The 25,736-nt window shown below is 38.5% G+C and overlaps 1 long non-coding RNA gene across 9 annotated transcripts in view; it reads right to left on the bottom strand.

Moving 5' to 3' along the window:
- Positions 1-396: 396 nt before the first annotated feature.
- Positions 397-25,736, bottom strand: part of LOC124525445 (uncharacterized) — a 59,668-nt gene continuing 34,328 nt past the window's right edge. For 4 of the 9 annotated variants that reach the window (XR_006965510.1, XR_006965508.1, XR_006965502.1 and 1 more), the window contains 3 exons: positions 11,476-11,604; positions 8,723-8,882; positions 1,363-6,990 (listed from right to left, as the gene is read on the bottom strand). This is a non-coding gene — a long non-coding RNA (uncharacterized LOC124525445). Of the gene's footprint in view, positions 872-1,362; positions 6,991-8,722; positions 8,883-11,475; positions 11,605-25,736 lie in introns of those variants that run through there. The other 5 variants (XR_006965509.1, XR_006965505.1, XR_006965507.1 and 2 more) reach the window with 5 other exon arrangements.

Below are 25,736 nucleotides of genomic sequence, written 5' to 3'. Positions count from 1 at the left end.
CAAAGAAATACTTAGAAATGCACATAATAATTAACATACAATTATGTTTATTACATTTTATAGGCAAAATTGGTAATATCCAACATGTCCAGTAGCATGTGATTTTCTTACATAAATTCTGTTAGAGTCATATGAAATATTATGTAACACCTAATACTGTGTTTTAGAGGTTAGAGTGGAGGAGAGCCAAAGCGTAAGAGACTCTTAAAAACTGAGAACAAACTGAAGGTTGATGGGGGGTGGGAGGGAGGGGAGGGTGGGTGATGGGTATTGAGGAGGGCACCTTTTGGGATGAGCACTGGGTGTTGTATGGAAACCAATTTGACAATAAACGTCATATATTGAAAAAAAAAACACAACAGCCCTGTAAAAAAAAAATACTGTGTTTTCAAAGAATGCCAATGATGTAGAAATATGTTTATTTTCAAATGAAAAAAGTTAGAGAACAACATATACAATATGTCAATTTTGTTTTTAAGTCACACTCCTGAAACTAATAGAGTGCTGTATGTTAACTAACTGGAATAAAAAAAAAAAAACCTTAAAAATTGTGTTCCACACATTCTTTTTTACAAGAACAAAGGGAAACACTCAAATGCTGAGTTGTTTTCTTGGTTATAATATTATAGGTGTTCTTTACTTTTTAATTTATACCTTTCGTTTCATTTTTCAGCAATGATCATGTTACTTTTATGGTCAAGAAAAAAAGTATTTTTAAAATTTTGAACAAACAAACAAGCCCAGCCCAATCCAGCCAAGTCCGTGATCTCTTCTGTTGCTATCTTCACTTAGAAGACCACACTGTTGTCCCCTGAAGGCTTGTTGCCCTCTTTCCTTCTTCAAACACTGGACTTGTATTGCAGCTGAACACCTGTCAAAGCAAGAGAGTGGCAGGATCTCTCCAAGAGCACGATACTTCTATGTTAATACTGGCCTATGCAGCCACAGGCTGATACTAGTGTCAACTTCCATGATCTAGGTAGGGAACAGAAGTCTTTATTTTTTTTTATATGAAATTTATTGTCAAATTGGTTTCCATACAATACCCAGTGCTCATCCCAACAGGTGCCCTCCTCAATGCCCATCACCCACTTTCCTCTCCCTCCCACCGCCCCCCCATCAACCCTCAGTTTATTCTGTTTTTAAGAGTCTCTTAGGGTTTGGCTCCCTCCTTTTTTTTTTCCTCCCCTCCCCCATGGTCTTCTGTTAAGTTTCTCCATATCCACATAAGAGTGAAAACATATGGTATCTGTCTTTCTCTGTGTGACTTACTTCACTTAACATAACACTCTTCAGTTCCACCCACGTTGCTACAAAAGGCCATTATTTCATTCTTTCTCATTGCCAGGTAGTATTCCATTGTATATATAAACCACAATCTCTTTCTCCATTCATCAGCTGATGGACATTTAGGCTCTTTCCATAATTTGGCTATTTGGAACAGAAGTCTTTAAAAGCTGTAATGCCCATATTACATAACAGGAAGCTCCCCATCTTTTAAATCTGTTCTCTGAAAGAATCTTTTAGAACTTTTCTCCAAAGCAGCTCTCCTTGTTCTTTTAGATAATCTATCACGCTCTGGGGAATGACAAATCAATAGGTCTAAGGGCTAACCTTTCATTATATTGTTTCCTAATGCCTTACCAGGGGTTTGGAGTTGCCTAGAATCACTGTGCCCTCTGCCTCTACCTCGCCCATCCAATAAGAAAAACTAGGCTATCTGGTACTACTTGTGCTATTTCCTCTGTCCTCAACCTCTTTAAAACTCTGTCACTGAACCAGAGAGTTCTAAGTCGCAAACCTTGTTCTGGGTTGTTTCTCATTAGGGGTCAACAGAAACCTCCACAAAGGCAGCTCTACCTGAGGACAGTGCCTGGCAGTGACTTCACACAAACAGCAAAAGAAATAGTGCAGTGCAACAATTCCTCTCCAATCCACCTTAATAAGTTACTGGTTTATGAAGCAAGTCTCAGCACTCCCTCCACTGAAGTGAAGGACTGTATGACCTCCCTCACTTTTCTCCCCTCTCTTCTTCCATTACTAACAGCAGTAAGGAGTTCACTCCTATCTTCACTCACAAACATCAGAATCTCAGGTTTGCTTCCTTCATTCATGTAGGCTTCTAGGTCCAATATCCACTAAAATGTCAAATTTTTGTTACTCCATGATGGCATTTCATAGCCTTCTTTCTCCTTATATCCATAGAAAAACATGGGTGTCATTGTAAACACTCACTGAGGTTTCATTCACTCATTCACAAGGCTCCTCCCAGATGAAAGGCTGTTACAGACGGCCTAAGGAAGGGAAAAGAAAAAACACCTGCTGAAATCCATCAGGATGGGGCAGGAAATAAAAGGTGGTTAGTGAGAGCAAGGAACACACTAGGAAAGCTTTGAAGAGGCGAGACCCAGGATTAGGCACCAGATGGTGTGACCAAGGGTGTCCTGAGGAATCACTGGGAATATATTTGAAAGGCACAAGACTTACCACTTATCCTTATGCCCTATCCTGCCCATCCCCAAGAGAGATAAAAGGTAACCAGGACTCCTGATACTGTTTATGAGATATCTGTACTTATGTAACATAGGCCCTAAGACAAGTCCTGATCTCTGATGACCAACTCAGAAGGGGGCTGGGGTGGGGCAAGCCCTCCTACTAGTTTTTCACAATCAGTTGAGACATCAGGAGTGAGTCTTGGGGCTGGGGTCCATACGGTTGCTGGCCTTAGCTACAGCTTCTCCAGTGGCTGCCATGATTATCAGGTGGAAGTGGGTATCAGGCTGATTAACATTAGTATTCCCCAACTGCAGGAGGTAGGTGTGACAAGTTCAACCCCAACTCTAGCATTCATGACTCTCTGGGTCTTAAGAGATGGGAAGAAGGAAGTGCTGATAAAGAGAGAGTGACTCCTAAAGGCATATACGTAGGCCAGAAAAGTGCCAGCAGAAGGGGAAAGTATGGCTTTTTTGCTTTCATCAGTGGTATCTTAGTCAAGGGGCTGAAGGAAAAAGAAATAATAAGAATGCAGGGATAGGGGTTACTTTCAAGTCAACCGACTGCCTTCCTTCCAGGAAGCTGGGGTCCTTTGTTTCCGAAACCCAAACTCATCTCTGGTGGCCTGTATTACAGCAGTGGAGATCCAGCAATTTGTGACTATTGGAAACCTAACAGAACAAGCATTATACCTTATTTTAGGGATTTTTTTTTTTTTTGCTGTGAACACGGAGTAGTCTTTATGGGAAATGATAGTTCATACATGCACATACAGTACAATTTCTGAATGTAGGAAGTAGCTGAGAGGGCCAAACGTGCAATTGAAAAGAGCAACCTGTGGTCTGGAGTCTCAAGAGAGTAAGCCCTCTGTTGAGTGGTGCTTTGTGAAGCTGATATGAAGACAGGCTGTAGTGATTCTCTGCTTCTTTCTTTTTCTTCTTCCTCACACGAAGTCTTCTACCAGATCCTCCTGAGGAATAAATATAAAGCGGCCCCAAAGGAGGGGATGTACGTACGGTCTAAGGGCCTGGGAACTCTGTCTCAAGGGCTCTACCCCTTCATTGAAATATTGACTCATTCAAAGACTATAACAGAGGAAAAATGATGACATGCAGTGTCACAGGATTCATGGAGATTCTCTTCTCCTAAACTTTACATTCCAAGTCCTAAGGGACATCTCTCTGCATCAATTTCCAGCCCTTCTTCCCAACAACAACAGGGAATATGTACAATATGGCCACTAAACTAGATGTATCCTGACCTTAGAGTGGCTGTCACAAAGTGCTGTTGTTACACACTGATGGGAGCTTTCTTTTGTCTATCCTTTATCTTAAAAGCTCAATTATGTAACAGGGCCCCCTTGTTCTAGTTAATTAATCTGTGTTTTTAATGTGCTGTGCCTGTTGTTTTTTAAAGGACAGTTCTAGCATACTCCTCAAGTCAGAGACTCAGAAGTCAAAGTACATTATGGAACAGCCAACACAAACTTGTACCACGTGGATAAAGTTAGGTCAAGGTCAAGGAAAAATTTGGGTCGAAAAGAAATCTTTTGATGCCACTTCAAGCTGACCAGTCTGTAGACACGGCCACAGCATTCTGTCAATTCAAAGGGCCAGCAGCTCCCCTAGCTGTCCTTGCTCGGGAATGCTGCTCATTTTCTCATACCTGATATGTGACAGACCCAGACGGGGTAAATGGTTAGCACACAGCAAGGTGCTGGGTATAGAGCAAGCACCCGATAGAGGAGGGGATCACTTTAGCTAGGCATTCTGCAAGCCAACACCTCGGAGCAATGTGCAGATCATGGTTTTGGTAACTTCTAATGATCCCTACCGCTCCTCCGTGGCTCATACAACTATCCCACTACATCGTTTCTTCTCTTACACCTGCACAGTTGCCATGTGCCAACCTCTAAATCACTCCTCAGGCATCAAGGCCTGTTACACCTGGCCTCCAGAGTTCATTCCCAGCTTGGCTTTTGCTATAGTCCCGGGTCACTTCAGTATTTATGTAACTGACCATCTGACAACCTCACTTCACAAGTTACCTTGACCACTCTGGTTTTGCAATCTTAATGTTTCAAAATCCACTCTCTGATTACAGGTTCTATTATTCCAATTTCCAACTACCCAACAACCATCTTGATCACACTAGGGCCTTTTTTCATTCACAGACTTTCAGCTCACTTCTGATCTAACTTCCTTCCACATATAGTCTGGAGTTTCAAATTCATTTCTGTGTAGCCCCTCTCTTGCTAGCTGTCCATCCCTCAACCAATAAAGGTCAGTCCCAGGCAATCAAGTTACTTGTGACGGGTGGCCTAAGACCACTTTAAAGTTTCTCGAGTTTCTGGTTTCTTACTTTAATTTAGTATATAATTTAATATAATAGTATCTCACTTTAATAGACTGAAAGGCCCCACTCTAGCCTTTTGGCCCAAATATCCCTTGGACTCTGGTTTGTCCCATAATCCTGTCCCTGGATTTGTCCCCATAATCCTGTTCCTGGATTATTTGTCCCCATAATCCTGTCCCATAATCCCTGTCCCATAATCCTGTCAGCTTCCTCTCCATCATCCACATCAACAATTACAAATCTTCAACACCCTTGTCACATGTTTCTCCTAACTCCTATCCCTATGCTCCAGCGAGGAGGTAATTCCTTTCATCTGAGGTGCTCTCTCTCCCCCTATTTTAGAGTCATAGGTTTCACCCTCCCTTCTGCCATCATTTTTCAGGAACTTATTCCATCTGTTAGTGTCTTTCTTTCCCCCATCAACAATGACTTCCTTCTCTGTTCTTCCTGCCCTGAAGTCTGCAAGCATACTCCATTTTCTCCCACATTAAAGGGCAGCTTATACGACTCACTGTAGCGCCCTGACGGAATCATTTAACTTGTACTCTATTTGTCACATCTTCTACCAGAAAGAAGGCTTCTCATGGAACAAGAGTCATTAATCATACTAAAGAAGGAAAAGGAAATAGGAGCCTGTTGAGTGGTGAACGGAAAGTGGAGGCCTACCTTTCACTGTAGGTAAGGGGATAGCTGAGGTAAAGTTGAAAGGGGAAACTGTGAATACCAGCCACAGGAGCAACCCCCAGACTGTGAGGATGAAGTTTCTGATCAATGATCACTTTGGTCCTACCCAAGGAGCAATCAGCAGCAACTGTAGTAGTAGTAGTAGCAGCAGCAGCAGCAGCAGCAGGCATGCAACATCTGCAAGTAGCCAAGACTAAAATACAGGCATGGAAACAGAATATTTCACGGAAAACATATTAAATATGATATATATGCGGCACTTAGGCTGCTATTCCCCCTTCTCCCACCTTCAGTAAACATAGCTAATTAGTTATAACTCTCTTTCACACTGAACTGAGTGAGACCTGGCTTCAGCATCCTTTTTGTGAAACATAATCGAGGCAGGTACTATTGACCGATTGGAGATGGTACTTGAGATGAAGTATATCTGCTATCTTTGTACTACACAGAAAAGTCCTCGGCAAAAGAGTGAGAAGATAGGAGTAAGCTCCAGGAGAAAGCATATTGAAGACAGCTTGGACGTTGTAGGCAACTGGCGGGGAAAAGCTGAGCCCATGGAGATCACAGAGCAGGCGCCCAATTAATGTCTGTTGATGATTCATTTTTTCATTCAACAAACATTTAATGAGGCCTACAATGTGCACGGGATTAGGCACCGAATACAAAGATGAACAAGGCACTGTCCTTGCCTGTAAGGAATTTAGAGTCTGGTAGACGAGAGCCATAGACACGGACAATGATAATACAACCTGATAAGTGCGAGGACACTTAGCAGGTTGTATTATATCCATCCGAGTAGGATTTCTTCAGAAGAGCACAACTCCAGGTTGAGGTTGGATCCATGCAGTCCTCCCAGCCACCAGGGCCCGCTGTTGTTTCTGTCACGTGGTGAGTATCCCAAGAACTAACAATGACAGCTATGACTTAGTGCTTATGACATACACTTCACAAATATCCTCAGAGAAACCCTGCAAATTAATTATTATATTCGATGAAAAAACTGAGGTTCAGTGAGGTTAAGTAACATGTCTTAGATCACACAGCTAGTAAGCAGTTGAGTCAGGTTTCAAGTCCAGTTTTGACCAACTCCAAAGCATTTTTCTACATTTTTAGGATAACCTTTATTCAGGTGTAACACAACTTTTCAACAGGTTTCTATTTGGAAATAAGAGCAAAGGCAATAGATTAGTGATCAGGGCATGGAAAAATTCATCTGGTTTCCCAACCTATTTGGCAGAGAAGAAAAAGAAGGTAGAGAGTTGACTTCATACTAACATACCATTGAAAACCTTCAGGCCAGTTAGTTTCCCTTTCTTTCTCACACCCGAAGAGCCTCATTGACAACGTAAAACATAAGCACCTCTGGTTAACTATCTTCTTTTAATCCCAGACATGGTCAACATCATTATTAGTGGCAACGACAGTTGATAATAGCATCTGGCACATTCCAGACTTGTTCTAAGAAATGTACAATAATCCCATTAAATCCTTACACCTACCCCCATCCCCATCCAAATCATCACAGAAAAGGCCATTACCCCCATTTTACATGCAGAAAAGACCATTACCCCTATTTTACATAAGAGAAAGGCAAGTCCCAGAGAGGTGAAAAACCATGCTCAATACCACACTGGTGAGTTTAAGAGGAGATTTGAGCCTAGGATATTTAGTCCCAAGGCCCAGACTCTTACGTACTGCTTTGCCGTCCTACTCAGAGCTTCCTCTCCCAATCCTTCTTCCCCCTACTGCCTTCTAGGATGGCTACTCATAAGGTCCATTGAAAATACATAAGGTCTACTTAAATATAATCTCCTATTAATCATTCTAGTCACAGAAATCCATTCTCTGAATCCCTAAGGTCACTACTCTGAGCCTTAGGTGGAGAACTGTCCACAGAACATTTTTATATTGCTTTGAGAAAACAGGAAATGAATACTGAATATGTTTAGATTTTTGATTACTGGATATATTTTACTTGGAGATGTAACCACAAACGTTGTAAAATCCCTAAGCTGAGTCCATGGAGATTACAGAGCAGGTGCCCAATTAATGTCTGTTGATGATTCATTTTTTTCATTCAACAAACAATAAAACAATTGAGACAGTCACAACTAGGGCCATTTCTCCCCTGAGTGGGTTTTAGAGGGAAAAGCTTCCTCTCTGACTTTGGGAGACAATGTGATGGTGAGGGAAACCTACTACTGATGAGAAGGGCAAGGAAATAAGTAATACTATTAGAGGTCTACAGCTGTTCAGATGTCTTTCTGAGAATCAACATTTCATATACAGTTGCCATCCCAGAACAAAACTTATCAAATCTGTACAGTCAAGCTCTGGTCCAAAAGAAATCAATAGCAATGCCCATCTAAAAAACATGAGAGGATGGGGTCCCTGGGTGGCTCAGTCAGAAAAACGTCTGACTCTTGATTTGGGCTCAGGTCATGATCTCACGGCTTGTGAGATGGAGCCCCACGTTGGGCTCTGCACTGACAGCATAGAGCTTGCTGGGAATTTTCTCCCTCTCTCTCTGCCTCCCCCCAACTCCCACTTTCTCATTCTCAAAATAAATAAATAAACATTCATAAACATAATAAAGGTAAACATGAGAGGATCTCAACAAGGCCAGGAATGGAAGTAGGTGGACGCACATTTGCCAAAGTCTGAGAGCCCTAATTTTTCCCTCTTTACCACCTTAATTTTTCCATGTTCTAGAACTGTCCATGTTTTTATAGCCTCTTATTTAAGAGTCTATCCCCTCTTCTCCACTCCCAATCCTTTTGGCCTTCGATCATTTATCATCTTCTCTACTATGGTGTATTTCTAACTAATCTCCCTGTCCAGGTTTGAAAATCTTCCAGAACATACTCTATAGTACTGCCAAAGTGACCTTCAAAAGCATCCCCTACTTAAACGCTCCAAACGAAATCCAAAGTTCATGTATGAATACTTATTAGGATCTATTCTCAGCTTACATTTCTAACCTAATTTCAGGAACTACTTGCAGTTCCCCCATTTCATCATTCTATTTCCAGTGTCCATGCCTTTGCTTAAAAGGTCCTTCTCTGTTTTCTGCCTGGCCAACCTTTACTTCCTTTAAGAATCCACTTAAGCATCAGTTCCTCCAACCTCAGGCATTTCCCCACTCAATCAAATGATTTCTCTTCTGAACCCCATAGTATCTTGTACATACCTCCATTGTAGAGCATACCATATGTTGTAATTATCTGTGTACATGTCGAACTCTCTCACTAGACTGAGAACTCCTGAGGGCAGGAACTGTGTCTAATTCGTCTCCATATCCCCATCACCCAGCACAGTGCCTGGCAGCTCAATAGGCAGCAGAGAAGAAACTGAAGATGCAGGAGACAGAATAAAGCAATATTCTTAAGTTGGGGTACAATACAAATATGCTGATTAAGTTGAAGCTGCGGAAAAATATATTTTAGCTCAATACTGCAGAGGTCTTGAAAGAGACAAACTGACTTAGGAAGGACTTCCCCATAACTGTCACTGATTATAGTTACCTACAGGCTAAAAGGCCATTTGTTGGGTATATTTTATTTATTTATTAATTTGTTTATATTTTAAGAAGAGTTTATTTTTAATTTATCTTATTTTAGAAAGAGAGAAAGAGAGAGAGAGTATGTGAGTGGGGCAGAGGGAGTGAGAGAATCTTTTTTAAAAATATTTATTTTTTGGGAGGGTGCACAAGCAGGAGAGGGGCAGGGGGGGCAGATAATCCAAAGTGGGATCTGTGTTGACAGCACAGAGCCCAACGTGGGGCTGGAACCCACGAACTGTGAGATCATAACCTGAGCTAAAGTCAGATGCTTAACGGACTGAGCCACCCGTACATCCCTTATTGGGTATATTGTAAAAGAACTCAAATTAGGATCAAATTGAAATAAGCTGGTTTGGATAGGAGACTTTTAAGGTCCTTCCATTCTTGAGGTGCTAAATCTGCAACCCATGCTATATTCAAGAGAGCCATCACTCTTGAGCCTATGTCACAGACTCATGAGTGAGAGACTAGTTAGCTCCCAGCAAGGGCTGGGGCTTCATTCCCAACCATACTAGAATGACTGCAAATGGACAACATAAACCATTCTCTCCTGCCCTGCTTCCCAGGTGTCCCTTGAACCTGGAGCAGGAAATACTTAATGCTTTCAGGGCTACCAAGAAGGACCTCATGACCCAAAATATCTTCCATAGCCTGCTCCCTAAAGCCTCAAATTTTCTCCTTAAACCTTTAGTGCCTTTGAACAATGTTTATTAAAACGCCACTTAATCTAATGTGGTGGGTTGGCATTAATCAAGCGTACACTAAAGGATGGATAAAAGCAACATAACACTTCTGTACCCCCAGGAAATCAACTAGCCTGACCTTCCCTTCCCCCAACACAAATCAAAGAATACCTACAAAATACCCTGATTTTTACTTATGGTAAGCAGTTTCCTCAACTGCAAAATATGGTAGTTATATTGAACATTCTCCTAGATTCCTCTTGCTCCACAGAAACTCAAGGAGTTTCTAAACCTGGGGCACCTGGGTAGTTTTGTCAGTTAAGCATCCAACTCTTGATTTCAGCTGACAGTGTGGAGCCGCCTTGGGATTCTCTCTCCCTCTCTCTCTGCCCCTACCCCGTTCTTGCTCTCTCTTTCAAAATAAAAGAAGTAAACTTTAAAAAAAAAAGTTTCTAAACCTATGTTTTTCCACTTATAAAACAGACATGTGGCATCTGTTCTTCCGATTTTACCAAAGGGTCAAATAAAACCATGCTTGTGAAAGGTTTCTAAATGATAAAGTGCTATACAAACTTAAGGAATCACTACTATAAATTAAGATACACTAGAAGAGAGAGGTAAAAGAAGTATACTCTGCCATTAATTAGATAAGTTGCCTTAAATTTATTCTACCTCTCTGGGATGCTCAAAAAGTTGTAGTAATTATTGAATGGGAACATGTGAAGTAGGCACACAATAATAGTTGCATTTGTCCTTACTGAGATAGTCAGAATCTCAGAAATAAATGTGACTTTTAAGTGCATGTAATCCAGTATCTCATTACATGCAGGGAAATTCTCAAATTCTATTCCAAGTGGTCATAGAAACCACTAGGTTATCACTTCCAAGAATGTTTTCATCTTTGGACAGTTCTTAAATTTGTTTATTCATTGAAGGCATTAATTAGAACTGCCTTGAAAAGCAGCAAAAATCAACCGTTCCCGACTCCATAAAAGATCTGGAAACAGATCATCAAACTCCTTATTCCGGAGGAATTGTCTCCCACCATCTAAACAGCTCTAATTCCTATGATGCTTCTCATAGGATCTAAGTTCAAATCCCTCTCAGAATCCTGTATGTTCTCTAGCTTCCCTCTCAGAGAGATGCTCTTAAAATGGAAACAGAACCAACCATCAAGTGGGAACAGGACTCTAACCGTTCTGATTCTACACTTTTGTAGTGATAACACAAATAGTTAGCCTTATATTGGAGGCCATGGAGGTCTTCAATGGGTGCATATCCTGTAAACAATGAGCACTGAGTTCCCAGAAGCAGGATGGAGGAAGCACTTCTAAATGGGAAAGGAGAGGGTCAAAGGGATGCTGATGGCACTAAAAAACAAAGGGCTTACTACATAGTTTTCCTAATATTAGAAACCACCTCTGTACAAAACAAGGATATGGAACATTATAAATAATGCAGACTTCTAGGGCCATGTGGAAGAAATAGTACCATTATATTGAAAAAAAAATGTTTTGTATGACCTTTTATACTGAAGAATCTAGTCTATGTAGATGACATCTTCTCTACTTTGCCCAACAGAATCTCAGTTCCTAAGACATCTGCCTATTTCTTTCAGAAACCAGGAAAAAATATTGAAGGTAATAAGTGGAACAGACATACACAATACTTAAGATCTGAATAAAAGGAGAAACATACCACATTCATGTAGGAGAAGATTATAAAGATGATCGCTCTCCAAAAATTAATCTACATGTTTAATGCCATTCCAACTGCAATTCCAATGGTATTCATGGTGAGAACTCAACAAGTTGTTTCTAAGGTCGCCTGGAAGAATAAGCACATGAAAATAAAGATATTTTTTAAAAAGAATGAGGCACTTGCTCTAAGGAAGTTATTAAGAACTCGGTATGTACAAAAGGACAGTAACCACACTAATCACAATGCAATAAAACAATATATATACTGTATATGTAATTATATATGTAATAAAAACACATAAGTTTACATATATACTTATAATATATACATAATTATATAATACATATCATGTATGTATAAGGCAGTTCAAACCAGAAATTCTCAATAGGAAGCATCACAGTAAATAATGGAGTCAAAAAAGAAATGTAATTATGATCGGGGCGCCTGGGTGGCTCAGTCAGTTAAGCGGCCGACTTCGGCTCAAGTCATGATCTCACGGTCCGTGAGTTCGAGCCCCGCAATGGGCTCTGTGCTGACAGCTCAGAGCCTGAAGCCTGTTTCAGATTCTGTGTCTCCCTCTCTCTGACCCTCCCCCGTTCATGCTCTGTCTCTCTCTGTCTCAAAAATAAATAAACGTTAAAAAAAAAAAGAAATGTAATTATGATCAAACATATTTAACAAACAACAAACAATACTACTTATGAGATTGAGCCAGTACTACACAGAACCTTAAGTTTTCTTATAAGATAATGAAAAAGAATTAGTAAAGATAACAAACATAATGGGAGTCAAACAAAGGAGAAGAGGACAGAAAGAATATGTGAATGAATAATGGCCAAAACTTGCCAAATCTGATGAAAATATTAATCTATACATCACGTAAGAAGATCAATATATGCCACAAGGATAAACTCAAAGATATTCAAATCAAACCTAGACTCATAATAATCAAATCATCAAAGTAACTTCAGCATCTTGAATGCAGTAAGAGAAAAACAACTCATCGTATGTAATGGATCCTAAGAAAGTTAAAGCTGACTTTTCATAAACCATGGAGACCAGAAAATAGTGGGATGATATATTTAAACTCCTGAAGGAAAAAGAATGTTAACTGAGAACTCGGTATCCAGCAAAACTATCCTTGAGAAATGGAGAAATTATAACATTCCCAGATAAACAAAAGTTAAAAGAATTCAGTGCTAACAGATGTGCCCTATAAGAGATACAAAAGAGTCCATCAGGCAGAAATGAAAGGACACTAGACAGTAACTCACATATAAATGAAAAATAAAGAACATGAATAAAGGTAACTGCATAAATAAATTTAAGAGACAAAAAAATCTATTTTTATATGCAATGTTTTTTCTCATTTCTGACTTAAAGATAATAGCATAAAGGAGTAACTAGAAGATTGTGTTGATATGTTTACATTGCACACAGAAGTAATTTGTATAATAACAGCACCAAGAAGAGGGGAGGGAACAAAGATATAGTGGAGCAAATTTTGTACACAATTGAAATTAATCTGAAAACAATTATTTTAAGGTAAGATGTTAACTGAAATAGCAGAGCAATCATGAAAAAAGTAAGTTAAAAATACAGTAAAAGAAAAAAGGAATTAAAACAAAAAGACATAAGACACATGGAAAACAAATAGGAAAACAAGAGACATCAGTCCTACCTTATCAGTATGTTTTATTTCATTAAACATAAATAAAAATAATCTAATAAAAAGTCAGAGTTTGGCAAAAATAGATAAAAAAACATAACCCACCTATATGTTATCTGCAAGAGATGTATTTTAGATTCAAAGACACAAAATGTTTGCGAGTAAAAGGATATAAAAAGATATACCAGGCAAACAGTAACCAAGAGAGCTGGATAACTATACTAATAAAAAATAGAATTAAATATTCTCCAGGTAGACCATATGCTAAGACATAAAACAAGTGTCAATAAACTTAAAGAATTGAAATCATACAAAGTATGTTCTCCCACCAAGAAATGAAATCAGAAATCCATAACAGAATAAAATTTGGGAAATTTGCAAATTTGGGAAAATTAAACAACAAACTCTTAAATAACCAATGGGTCAAAAAAATAATCATAAAGAGAATGAGAAAATACTTTTAAAATGTAAACAAAACATATAAAATTTATAGAATGCAACAAAAACATTGCTTACAGGGAGAATTGTAGCTGTAGTTACCTATATTAAAAATGAAGATCTCAGGGGCGCCTGGGTGGCGCAGTCGGTTAAACGTCCGACTTCAGCCAGGTCACGATCTCGCGGTCCGTGAGTTCGAGCCCCGCGTCTGGCTCTGGGCTGATGGCTCAGAGCCTGGAGCCTGTTTCCGATTCTGTGTCTCCCTCTCTCTCTGCCCCTCCCCCGTTCATGCTCTGTCTCTCTCTGTCCCAAAAATAAATAAACGTTGAAAAAAAAAATTAAAAAAAAAAAAATGAAGATCTCGGGGTGCCTGGGTGGCTCAGTAGGTTGAGCGACCGACTTCGGCTCAAGTCATGATCTCACGGTTTGTGAGTTCGAGCCCCGTGTTGGGCCCTGTGCTGACAGCTCAGAGCCTGGAGCCTGCTTCTGATTCTGTGTCTCCCTCTCTCTCTGTCCCTCCCCTGCTCATGCTCTGTCTCTGTTTCAGAAATAAATAAATATAACAAAAAGTAAAAAAAATAGTAATAAAAATGAAGATCTCAGAATGCCATGGTGGCTCAGTCAGTTAAGCATCTGACTTTGGTTCAGGTCATGATCTCATGGTCCGTGAGTTCGAGCCCTGCATCAGGCTCTACGCTGATAGCGTGGAACCTGCTTCAGATCCTGTGTCTCCCTTTCTCTCTGCCCCTCCCCTGCTCATGCTCTCTCTCAAAAATAAATAAACATTAAAAAAATGAAGATCTCAAATCAATAAACAAACAATCTTAAATTTAAAAAGGGGCAAGCTAAACCAAATGAGTCAGGAAGAAGGAAATAATACAGGTTGGAATAGGAATATATAAAGAATAGAAAAAACAGAAAATCAAGAAAACTGAATTTGGTTTTTTTGAAACAATAATAATAAAAGACAAACCTATAGCTAGAGTGACCATGAAAAAGAGAGAGAAAATTCAAATAAATATGATCAGGAATAAGACAAGGCACATTGCCAACCTTATAGGGAAAAAAAAGAATCACAACGAACTATCAAAAAATGTGTGCCAACTAGGTGAAATGGACACATTCCTTGAAAGACACAACCAAATCTGACTCAAGAAGAAAACTGTGAACAGACCTAGAAAAATAAATTTGATAATTAATCTATAAAAGTTCCCAAAAGAAGAGTCCATGAAAAGATGACTTCATGCTAATTCGGTGAAATGTTTAAAAAGAACTAATACCAATCCTTTGTTTAATGTTCAAAAAAAAAAGAGATGGAAATGCTTCCCAAATCATTCTCTGGGGCCATTAGTAGTCTGATACCAAAGCCAGACAAAGATAAAATGAGAAAACCACAGAGCAAAATGCCTCATGAATAGAGAGTTCCAAAAAAGTCCAACATAATACTAGCAAACCAAATCCAGAAATGAAATGATTATATACCATGACCAAATTGGATTTACCTCAATACAGTTGGTTTAGTATCTGAAAATGAATGAATCTAATACACTATACAAAATAAAGATAACCTCATGATCATATCAACAAATGTAGAAATTTCATGACAATCATTCATGATTAAAAAAAATGAAAACCTCAACAAGCTAGGAACAGAAGGGAACTTTCCATACTTGACAAAGGGGATTTAGAAAAATTGTACAGCTATCATTGCAATTAGGGGTAAGTATATTTCCCCTAAGGCCAGGAAGACTGCTCTTGCCAATAATGTATAGGAGATTCTAGTTAGGGTAATTAGGCAGAAAAAAGAAATAAAAATCAATGAGATTAAAAAGAAAGAAGTACAATGATCTGTATTTGTAGGAAATATAATCTTATACATAAAAATCCTAAGGAATCTACCAAAAAGAAACTCACCCCACCTAACATTAAAACTATTAGAATAAAAAGAAGCAATTCTAATGAGTTCAGAAACCTTACAATATACAGTACCAATAAAAAATAATTTTACTTGTATATACTAGCAATTAATAATCAAAATGAAATAAGAGAATAATTCTGTTATCAACATTATGAATAAAAGTGGAGCATATAGAATAATTTTTTCAACGTTTATTTATTTTTGGGACAGAGAGGGGCAGAGCATGAACGGGGGAGGGGCAGAGAGAGAGGGAGACACAGAATCGGAAACAGGCTCCAGGCTCTGAGCCATCAGCCCAGAGCCTGACGCGGGGCTCGAACTCACGGACCGCGAGATCGTGACCTGGCTGAAGTCGGACGCTTAACCGACTGCGCCACCCAGGCGCCCCTAGAATAATTTTTTAAAGGTTTATTTTACAGAGAGAGAGAAAGAGAGCTTACATGTGCAGGTGGGAGGAGGGGTAGAGAGAGGGAGAGAGTGGGAGACAGAGAATCCCAAGCAGGCTCTGCACTGTCATTGCAGATCCCCATGGGGCACGATCTTACCAACTGTGAGATCATGACCTGAGCTGAAATTAAGAGATTCTTAACTGACTGAGCCACCCATATGCCCTTAGAATAGTTTTAAACAGAAATACAAGACTTTCTATACTGAAAATTACAATGTTGAAGAAAATTAAAGACTAAATTAATGGAAAGACATTCCATATTAATGAATTGAGAGAACAGTTAATGTGGCAATACTCCACAAAGCGATCTACAGGTTAAATGTGATCTTCATCAAAATTCCAGATCTTAATTTATAGCAATTGACAAAATGATCCTAAAATTCATATGGAAACTCAGGGTCCAACAATCTTGAACCAAGTCAAAGGATTCATAATTCCAGATTTCAAAATTTACTATAAAACTAAAATAATAAAGACAGTATTGCCTGGATATAAGGATACACAGATAAGTGAAAAATAATTTATAGGCCCCAAATACACCTTTGAATTTAGAGTCAATGGATTTTCAATACAGGTGTCAAGATAATTCAACAGGATAGTCTTTTCAATAAATGGTAGTAGGAAAACTGTATATCTACATGCAAAAGGATAAGGTTGAACTTATACTTCATACCATATATAAAAATAAATGCCAAATGGAGCAGACCTCAGTGTAAAATAATAGTGTCTTTGTTATGGCACCAAAATCAAAAGTGACCAAAAAATAGAGAAATTAGATTTCATCCATGTTAAAAACTTACGTACTGCAAACAAGAAAGTTAAAAGACAACCCAGAGAATGGAATAAAAAATATTTACAAACCACATACCCAATAGGGGTCTATTATCCAGTTGTATAAAGAATTCTCACAATAAAATGACAAAAAGACATATAACCCAATTCTAACGAACAAAGGATTTGAATAAGCATTTCTCCGAAGAAATATAAATAGCGAATAAGCACATACAAAATTGCTCAACACAGAAATACTGGTCAAAGCCACAATGAGACACTCCACATCCACTAGGATGGCTATTTTTATAGAAGACTGAAAGTAACAAGTGAGACTAGGGAAGAGTTGAAATCCTCACACATTGCTGGTGATACTGTAAAATGGTGCAGGCACTTTCATAAACTTTTTCAAAATTACAACATTAAAAATAAAGTTGCCATATTACAAAGCAATTCCAATGTTAAATGTAGGTATACTCAAGGAAATGAAAATATGTCCATGTAAAAACTTGTATACGAATGTTTATAGCACCTATTCTTAACAGACAGAAAGTGGAAACCCAAATGTCCTTCAACAGATGAATAAACAAAATGAAGCTAATCCATAAACTGGAATGTTAATCAGACATAAAAATGGATGAAACACTGAGATATACTATAATATGGACAAACCACCAAAACATGCTAAGTGATAGAAGTCAGATATAAAAGACACATTGAATGATTCCATTCAAATGAATGTCTAGAATAGACAAATCCACAGGGACAAAAGTTAGTGGTAGCAGGGTTGGCAAAAGAGGAAAAGGAGGAATTACTGCTAACAGGTATAAGGCTTCTTTCTGGGGTGATAAAAATGTTTTACAGCAATACAGAAATGATGATTGCACAATTCTATGAACGTACTAAAAGCCACTGAAAAGTAAAAGGGTGAATTTCAGGGTATATGAATGATGTCATGATTATTATTTTTTTTAAGTTAATTGCCTTATTCAGAGTCAATCTGATTAGCAGGGTTGCTAAGATAGGTGTTTAATCTTCTAAAGCATTTAACCTTATTACAAAATTGAGAGGACACTTGTTAGCTATAAGTCCATTGACAGGTTGCCCCCAAATAGTGGTTACTGGTATCTTGGCCATGTGTGAAGGTAAAGGATTTGTAAAGGATCAAACTGCCCAGTAAGTATAGGTATAACACATAAACATGTAAACAAAGATTAGAGACAAAGGAATACCAACTACATGGAGATTAGCCCTACCACTGAAATATTTTCATCCACTAGGAGATATAAGTTTTCCAGTAACACCGTGGAGTCAAAACAAGATCCCATATTATAGTTGGGCTAAATAATGATCTAGTAGTGAAGTACCAGAGGCAAGACTCGACAAAGAACCGTCACTACAGAACTTCAAAAACAGAAAGTACTCCTACATTTAACCACAGGTGGTAAAAAAAAAAAAAAATCCTTGCAGGACCGTATCTACAGGACAAAGGAACTGCTGAGTCAACAACTAGACAACATATATTTTCTGGCAACAGATAGGAAAATATGATAACTCACAACCAAACAAGACAGTGGAATAGCAAAATTGTCTTTTTTTTTAAGTTTATTTATTTATTTTGAGAGAGAGAGAATCCCAAGCCCCGAGCTGACAGTGTGGAGCCCGACACAGGGCTTGAACCCAAAATTGTCTTAATGTGGAAAAAGTCTAAGACTTTCCAAATAGATTTGAATCATCATGGTGACTATGGTTTAGATTAATACTATTCAACAAATAATGAGAGCACACCATGATAAAATTGTGGGTACATTTTTTTTATTAAGTCAACAATGGCAGTATAACAACTCATGGACTTATGGTTTCATAATATGGCAAATAACAGTACTTCCAAAACTACTCATCCCATGGTTGGCAGATCCTAATACTTAATATTTTGGTAACAGACAAAATTCCAGGCGGTCAACTGAACTGAAGGGGCAAAAGGCAGTTAAATAGCTAATACTATTAGAATATACCCAATCTAAATAGCAACACTGAACTAAAACTAAACAATGAACAGTTACACATGTAAAGCACTGTAATGTGCTGAGCCACACAGGTAACAACACTAAAGCAAAATAATTTGCAGTGAATTCTTTAAAGCCTCATTGTATTGGCATAGAATTGAGGGATCCTAATGAAATGCAACTGGAAAATACCCTGAGAAGTGGGTATGTAATGACATCTCTAAAGGGGCAATGCAGAATAGACCATTAGGAACTCCATAAACCCGTACTGTTGTTTGTAAGCCTCTAGGCAGTGTTGTCAAATGAAGGGAAGATGACTGAAGCTATAAGTATAGGACATTAGTAACATGAGCTAATGTGAATACATAAATATATAGAAGTATAGCTATCCAGGTTTTCAGTATTATCATAGCATCTGATTACAATATCAAATTTCCCACAGAAAATTGTTATCTGATAGCAAAAGACTACATTATTGCACTATAGAACACAGTTAATGCTTCAGTATTTCGAAAATGGGTGTCCAGGCTATAATCTTTTTTTTAATGTTTATTTATTTATTTTGAGAGAGAGAGATAGATAGTGAGTGAGCAGGTGAGGGGCAGAGAGAGGAGACAGAATCCTCCTAAGAAGGCTCTGCACCATCAGTGCGAAGCCCGATGCAGGGCTCAAACTCATGAACTGCGAGATCATGACCTGAGCAGAAATAAACACTTAACTGACTGAGCCACCCAGGCACTCCCAGTCTGTAATCCTATTGGGCAACTTGATTGTACTATTTGCACAGGATGGAAGTAGCCCAACTAGGAAATAGGCTTTCTAACTAATATTAAACATTGCACCTAAAACATAGTGGCTGATGTGTATCCCTGTGTGTTTATATGTATATGAATGAATACATAATTCCAAAAATCAAAAGCCCTGAAGATGCAGTGTTTTTTAATAAGCAGCAAAATTTTACTAGGTCTAAACTTGGAACAGAGCTCTGCACTAGAAGGACAAGGTTGCAGTTACATATAAAAGATTTATTTGCTTCTCATTTGTCCATACAGAAACCAAAATTGGAAATTCATTACAACCATACACATGGCAAGATAATCCTTTGCTGAGTTTAGCTGCTGACTGGATGTTAAGTCCCATGTAAAGAATCAGTTAAGCTAGAAAAATAAAAGCAGCACCATGTCTGAGATCTTTATTCTACTTCAGGACAGCAATTCTCCAGCGGTGGCTGTCAGCAATACAATACAGGGTCTACAAGAGCATACTTAGGAAGGGCAGATGGATAGTCAGAGAAGTATGACGTTAGCACACTTTTAAGAAAACAAAATATCCCAAAAGCGTTTATTAAAAAATTGCTAAGCTTAGCTACACTACCAATGTAGGAAATTATCTGTATAATCTTAACTTTATGAAAATTTAAGTAATATGTCTTAGGCAGTAGAATGCTTGAAATGAACAATAATGGCTACCAATAGTAATAGACATTAACAAACTAGAAAAATACAACCCAGCCCATCAGGGGATAGTTGAGAACCCCGGTGTTTTTAGAAGAACGCCAGTTGGCTAGGGGCACCTGGTTAACTCAGTAGGTTAAGCATTCAACTCTTGATTTCGGTTCACGTAATGATCTCATAGTTTGTGAGTTTGAGCCCCATGTTGGGCTCTGGGATGACAGTGTGAAGCCTGCTTGGGATTCTCTCTCTCCCTCCCTTGCACATGCACACGTGCACATGCGGGCTCTCTCTCTCAAAATAAATAAACTTAAAAAAAAAAAAAAGAACACCAGTTGGCTAAGACAAAAAGTGCTAGCACTACACTAAAACAACTTCTTGTCTGCTTGCAGGAAAACTGGCCTTGAAACCAATGGGTGGAAATGCTATTGCAATCATATGGTTCCCAAAGAGCAGGGGCACTAAAGGCAACAAAATCATATTAGAACATTTTCAGACAGCAAACATGTTGAAGATAGGAACTAAGACTAATTAGGCATTAGAGAATTCCACCACTTCAGGAGTCCCTGGAGAAGGAGTACAGCCTGACTTTCAAGAAAGCTGCAGTCAACACCAGAGACACAAAATCTGACACCCAAAGCCCACTGTCCTTCTACCCTGCCAAAGCAAGTTTCTGTCAGGGCAGTGAGCACTAACAGCCCCAACCACTGCCACAGGTATCTTTGAAGAACACAGTGTTCAAATCTCCCTCTGTGCACAGCTGTTTTCTTTCCTATTGAAAAAAAAAGCTTACTGGCGGGTATTATGCTAAGTGAAATCAGTCAGAGAAAGACATATCATATGATTTCACTCATATGTGGAATTTAAGAAACAACAAATAAGTGTAGGAGAAGGGAAGGAAAAATAAGATAAAAACAGAGAGGGAGGCAAACTATAAGGGACTCAAATACAGAAAACAAACTGAGGGTTGATGGGGGTGGCAGGGTGGGGAAAATGAGTGATGGGCATTGAGGAGGGCACTTGCTGGGATGAGTACTGTGTATTGTATGTGAGTGACGAATCATGGAATCTACTCCTGAAGCCAAGACTATACTGTATATTAGCTAACTTGAGAATAAGATTAAAATGTCACATAAAAAAAATCTTACTTAGAAAAACTGTCTTGTTGGAGGAGCCTAACTGCACTTTCACTGAATCAAAAGTGCAACTGCTAAGGAACCCTATGTCTCTCTTAGACAAGGACATGCGTGCATACAGCTCATCTGTGGCCAGGATGATATTGGGAAATTTTCATGTGTGAAGGTTAGCCATGCTTATCATTCTGTGATATAACTGAGTTAACTGAATCCTAAATAATTCAAAGCTTTCCTTGGAATGTGAAATGCCATAAATTGAGCCTTCAAACTATAACTTAAAAACATTCTGATCTCATTGAAATTCTCTCTCCCCATTCACACTTTCATGATACGTATAATTTAGATGATATTAACACCAATTATAATTAACTCATTAGAGAATGTGGGGAAGAGAATATCTGCAATGCCCATGGTACATAATAATCAATAGGAATAGTGGTACCTGCATGGCTCAGTAGGTTGAGCGTCTGACTCTTGATTTTGGCTCAGGTCATGATCTCATGGTTCATGGATGGAGAGGACAGCTCAGAGTCTGCTTGGGATTCTCTCTATGTCCCTCTCTGCCCCTCCCCTGCTTGCGTGCACTCTCTCTTTCTCTCTTTCAAAATAAATAAATAAACTTCAAAAAATAATCAATAGGAATATAGACATAAGATACTCAGGACATAGTAAAGCTATGTTGTTAATGGGTTTTCTGTAAAGTTTTTTTTATGTTTGTTTATTTTTGAGACAGAGAGACAGAGTGCAAGCAGATGAGAGGTAGAGAGAAAGGGAGACACAGAATCTGAAGCAGGCTCCAGGCTCTGAGCTGTCAGCACAAAGCTTGACGTGGGGCTCAAACCCACGAACCATGAGATCATGGCCTGAGCTGAAGTCGGACACTTAACCAACTGAGCCACCCAGGTGTTAATGAGTTTTCTTTAAAATCAATCAATTGGCTAATGCATATAGTTCATAATTTATTCTGTAGTTTAAAAGAATAAAAAATTTTCCCCTCTGACAGAAAGCCCTCTTCCCAAATGGGATAGTATGACTCCTCACCTGAGACTTAATTCCACAATCCTCAGTGAACATGATGGGGAGTCAAATGGAGGCTGAAGACCTGAAGGTAGAGGGAGTTCAATTTCCAAAACTGGGGCAAAACAATTGACTTGATGACGCATTGGTTCCTAGGAATCTCTGTCCCAGCAGCCAGATAAAAGAACCAAAAGGCATATATCTACTTGGGAAGCCAATGGAGTACTTTGGAACAAGTCTCATTTTAAAGGGCTTCCCCCCTGAAGTGTGGCTAAGTTGCAAAAACATGTGCATAAAATATTGGCAGGGTGGAGACATCACAAGAGGAAACACCAGAGATGTCAAGGGTATCAGCAAAGCCCGAAGAGGACACTGTAGTATCCCAGGGCAATTAAGAATTTAAGCCTTTGCACCATAAGACATGGGTTCAAAAAAGGAGTTTACAATTTACTGGCTGGACATTCATGGCCAAGTTCTGAACTTCTCTTGGGTTGAAAACCTGTCTCTGAAATTTACTAAAAACCATACTAGCATGAGTGTTGGTGAGATTATTATATCAAGTAGAAATGATCAAAACAATCATGTTTGGCTATCTTTAAAACAAACCAACCTTGGGAGGAAATGGCCTTTATTAAAGGTCATTTCTGAGGCTCATTGTGCCTGCCATGTTTGAAAACCAGATGTGGGGACATGGATCACATCCAGGTGTTCTGCTAGAGAGGTGCCCCAGTTAATCCTGACACTCCTATCCTCTAAACTCTTCTAACCGTTATCTACTATGCTGGACCAGCATTTAAACTTAAAAAAAAAATACTCTTAAAGAGTTCCTAATCCTTGCAGGAACACAGTCACCATCAGACACTGAAAAGGACCTCATTTTTTTTCTTTTTTGAACCACAACTAAAGCATCATTGATAAAGAAGAGAGAGAGAGCCTATAGAGACTGTGGGGCCAAACTGCCTGCTCTGTGACATTTGGGGGCAATGTTACTGAGTGTAACTGACCTCAATTACCTCATCTGAAAAAGTAAAGGATAATATTAGAATGTACTTCCTGAGCATTAAAACTGAGTTAATGCACATGTAGAACAGCGTGTAATGCTTACTGTGTGTGCTCAGCTAACGTGAACTATTGTTATCAAAAGACTAGTATAAACAAAGAATACTGTATAAAATGGAATGCTGCCTGAAATAGAACAAATAGGTAAGAGATAATTAAGAGGTACTGAAATGAAAAAAAAATAGATGTATTTGGTAGAATGTGCCAGGAAAACCAATTAAAATGGTAAAACAATCTTATGACCATTAAAAGTATATCATTTTGTGAAAAAGAAAAATCTCATAACAGAGGGCTGAGAGAGGAAAGCAAAGAATAGTGGATGATAGCAGGGCATGAGATGATTATGTTTGTCAGAGGTGAGAATGAATTAAGTGTGAAGAGATGTAGGGGATATATGAACAATATTTGCTCTAATTACTTTACACTTGACTTTGTTCACATTAGCTAATCAAGAGATGCAAAATGGACAAAAATAATCAGTGTCTAACAAGATTATAGTAAAACAAATAATCAAGGAGATATGCACAGAAAAATGTTTCTACAAGTACGTTAACAACGTTATGTTCAAGTGTTTAAAAAAACTTAAAATAATCCTAATGTTTAAAAAAATATGTAAGTATTATATAAAAAATCATGGCCCAAATAAAAGACTTGTGTGTATTCCTAAAGATATTCCTAAAGATAGGAAAATGTTCTTGGTAACTCAAGAGCCATCTAATCACTAAGTTGTATACCTGAAACTAATTTAACATTTTATGTTGACTACACTCAAGAGTATCTAAAAACCTTATTAATACACATATACTAATTATTTATGTAATATACATACATACTAGAAAGAAAGAAACCAACAATCTGTTTCTGTGTATTCTTTATTTTTTAAAGATTTTTTAAAATGTTTATTTATTTTGAGGTAGAGAGAGCATGCATGTGTGAGCACAAGTGGGGGAGGGGCAGAGAGTAAGGGGGGGGAAGGGGAGAGAGGGAGAGAGAGAGAGAGAGAGAGAGAGAGAGAGAGAGAGAGAATCCCAAGCAGGCTCCAACGTGGGGCTCAATCTCATGACTGTTAGATCATGAGGTGAGCCAAAATCGAGATTTGGATGCTTAACCGACTAAGCCACCCAGGTGCCCCTCTGTGCATTCTTTTTAAAAAAAATTTTTTTTTTAATTTTTTTAACATTTATTTATTTTTGAGACAGAGAGAGACAGAGCATGAACGGGGGAGGGGCAGAGAGAGAGAGGGAGACACAGAATCGGAAGCAGGCTCCAGGCTCTGAGCCATTAGCCCAGAGCCCGACACAGGGCTCGAACTCACGGACCGCGAGATCGTGACCTGAGCCGAAGTCGGACGCTCAACCGACTGAGCCACCCAGGTGCCCCTAAAAAAAATTTTTTTTAACGTTTATTTATTTCTGAGACAGAGAGAGACAGAGCATGAGGGGGGGAGGGGCAGAGAGAGAGGGAGACAGAATCCGAAGCAGGCTCTGAGCTGTCAGCACAGAGCCCGACGCGGGGCTCGAACTCACAAACTGTGAGATCATGACCTGAGCCGAAGTCGGACGCTCAACCGACTGAGCCACCCAGGCGCCCCTGTGCATTCTTTTTTAATTGTGCTATGGTTCTTTCAAATTTTTTACAATGAATATCTATGCCTTTTATACTTTAATACAATGTATAATGGAGGAAAGAAAACAATTTTTTGAGTGATAGGTATAGATTTGAACTTATTCTTCCCTAGAGAAACTGACTAAAGGCCCTGAGAAAGTATGAAGAGAATAAGAAAGAAAAAAGGAAAGCAAAGAGATGTTTGGGAAGTGGATAATAATACAATTCTACCTAGCATACGCTATAGCCTACATTAAAAATAATGGCTAAAAGAAAAATACTTTTTAAATCACAAAACTACTCGCCCAATCAGTGTTACTGTTTAATTTTAACTGAGGAAAATATACGATGATGCCAAAGGTATCACACCTAGAATAAGAAAACATTTTTGTTAATTTTTGGGTAAATTGTGCTAATATTGATACAGATACTTCCTAATTCCAGTGGGCTGAAGTTTTATGTTGATACTCCAGAGACATTTTCAAGATTTTATTGCAAGAGTTAAATAACTTCCTATTGCATAGTTTACTATGACCAATTTAATCAGACTAATGAAATGTGATAACAATTAACCAAAAATATGTTCTAGGGCAGTGCTATCCATTAGCTAGATGGTAGATAAATAAAATATGTATATAAATAAATATATACTAATGTATGTATCTATAAACAAAACATGGCACATATACAAACTGAATGGCTAAACAAAATGTGGTATATACATACAATGGTATATCATT

The sequence above is a fragment of the Lynx rufus genome, unplaced genomic scaffold (assembly GCF_022079265.1).
Source record: "Lynx rufus isolate CCGP_SWC_20201006 ecotype Redwood Valley unplaced genomic scaffold, mLynRuf1.p SCAF_42, whole genome shotgun sequence".
NCBI lineage: Eukaryota > Metazoa > Chordata > Mammalia > Carnivora > Felidae > Lynx > Lynx rufus.
Note: the sequence above shows the minus strand (reverse complement) of the source record. Positions and strands in the feature narration are given on the sequence as shown.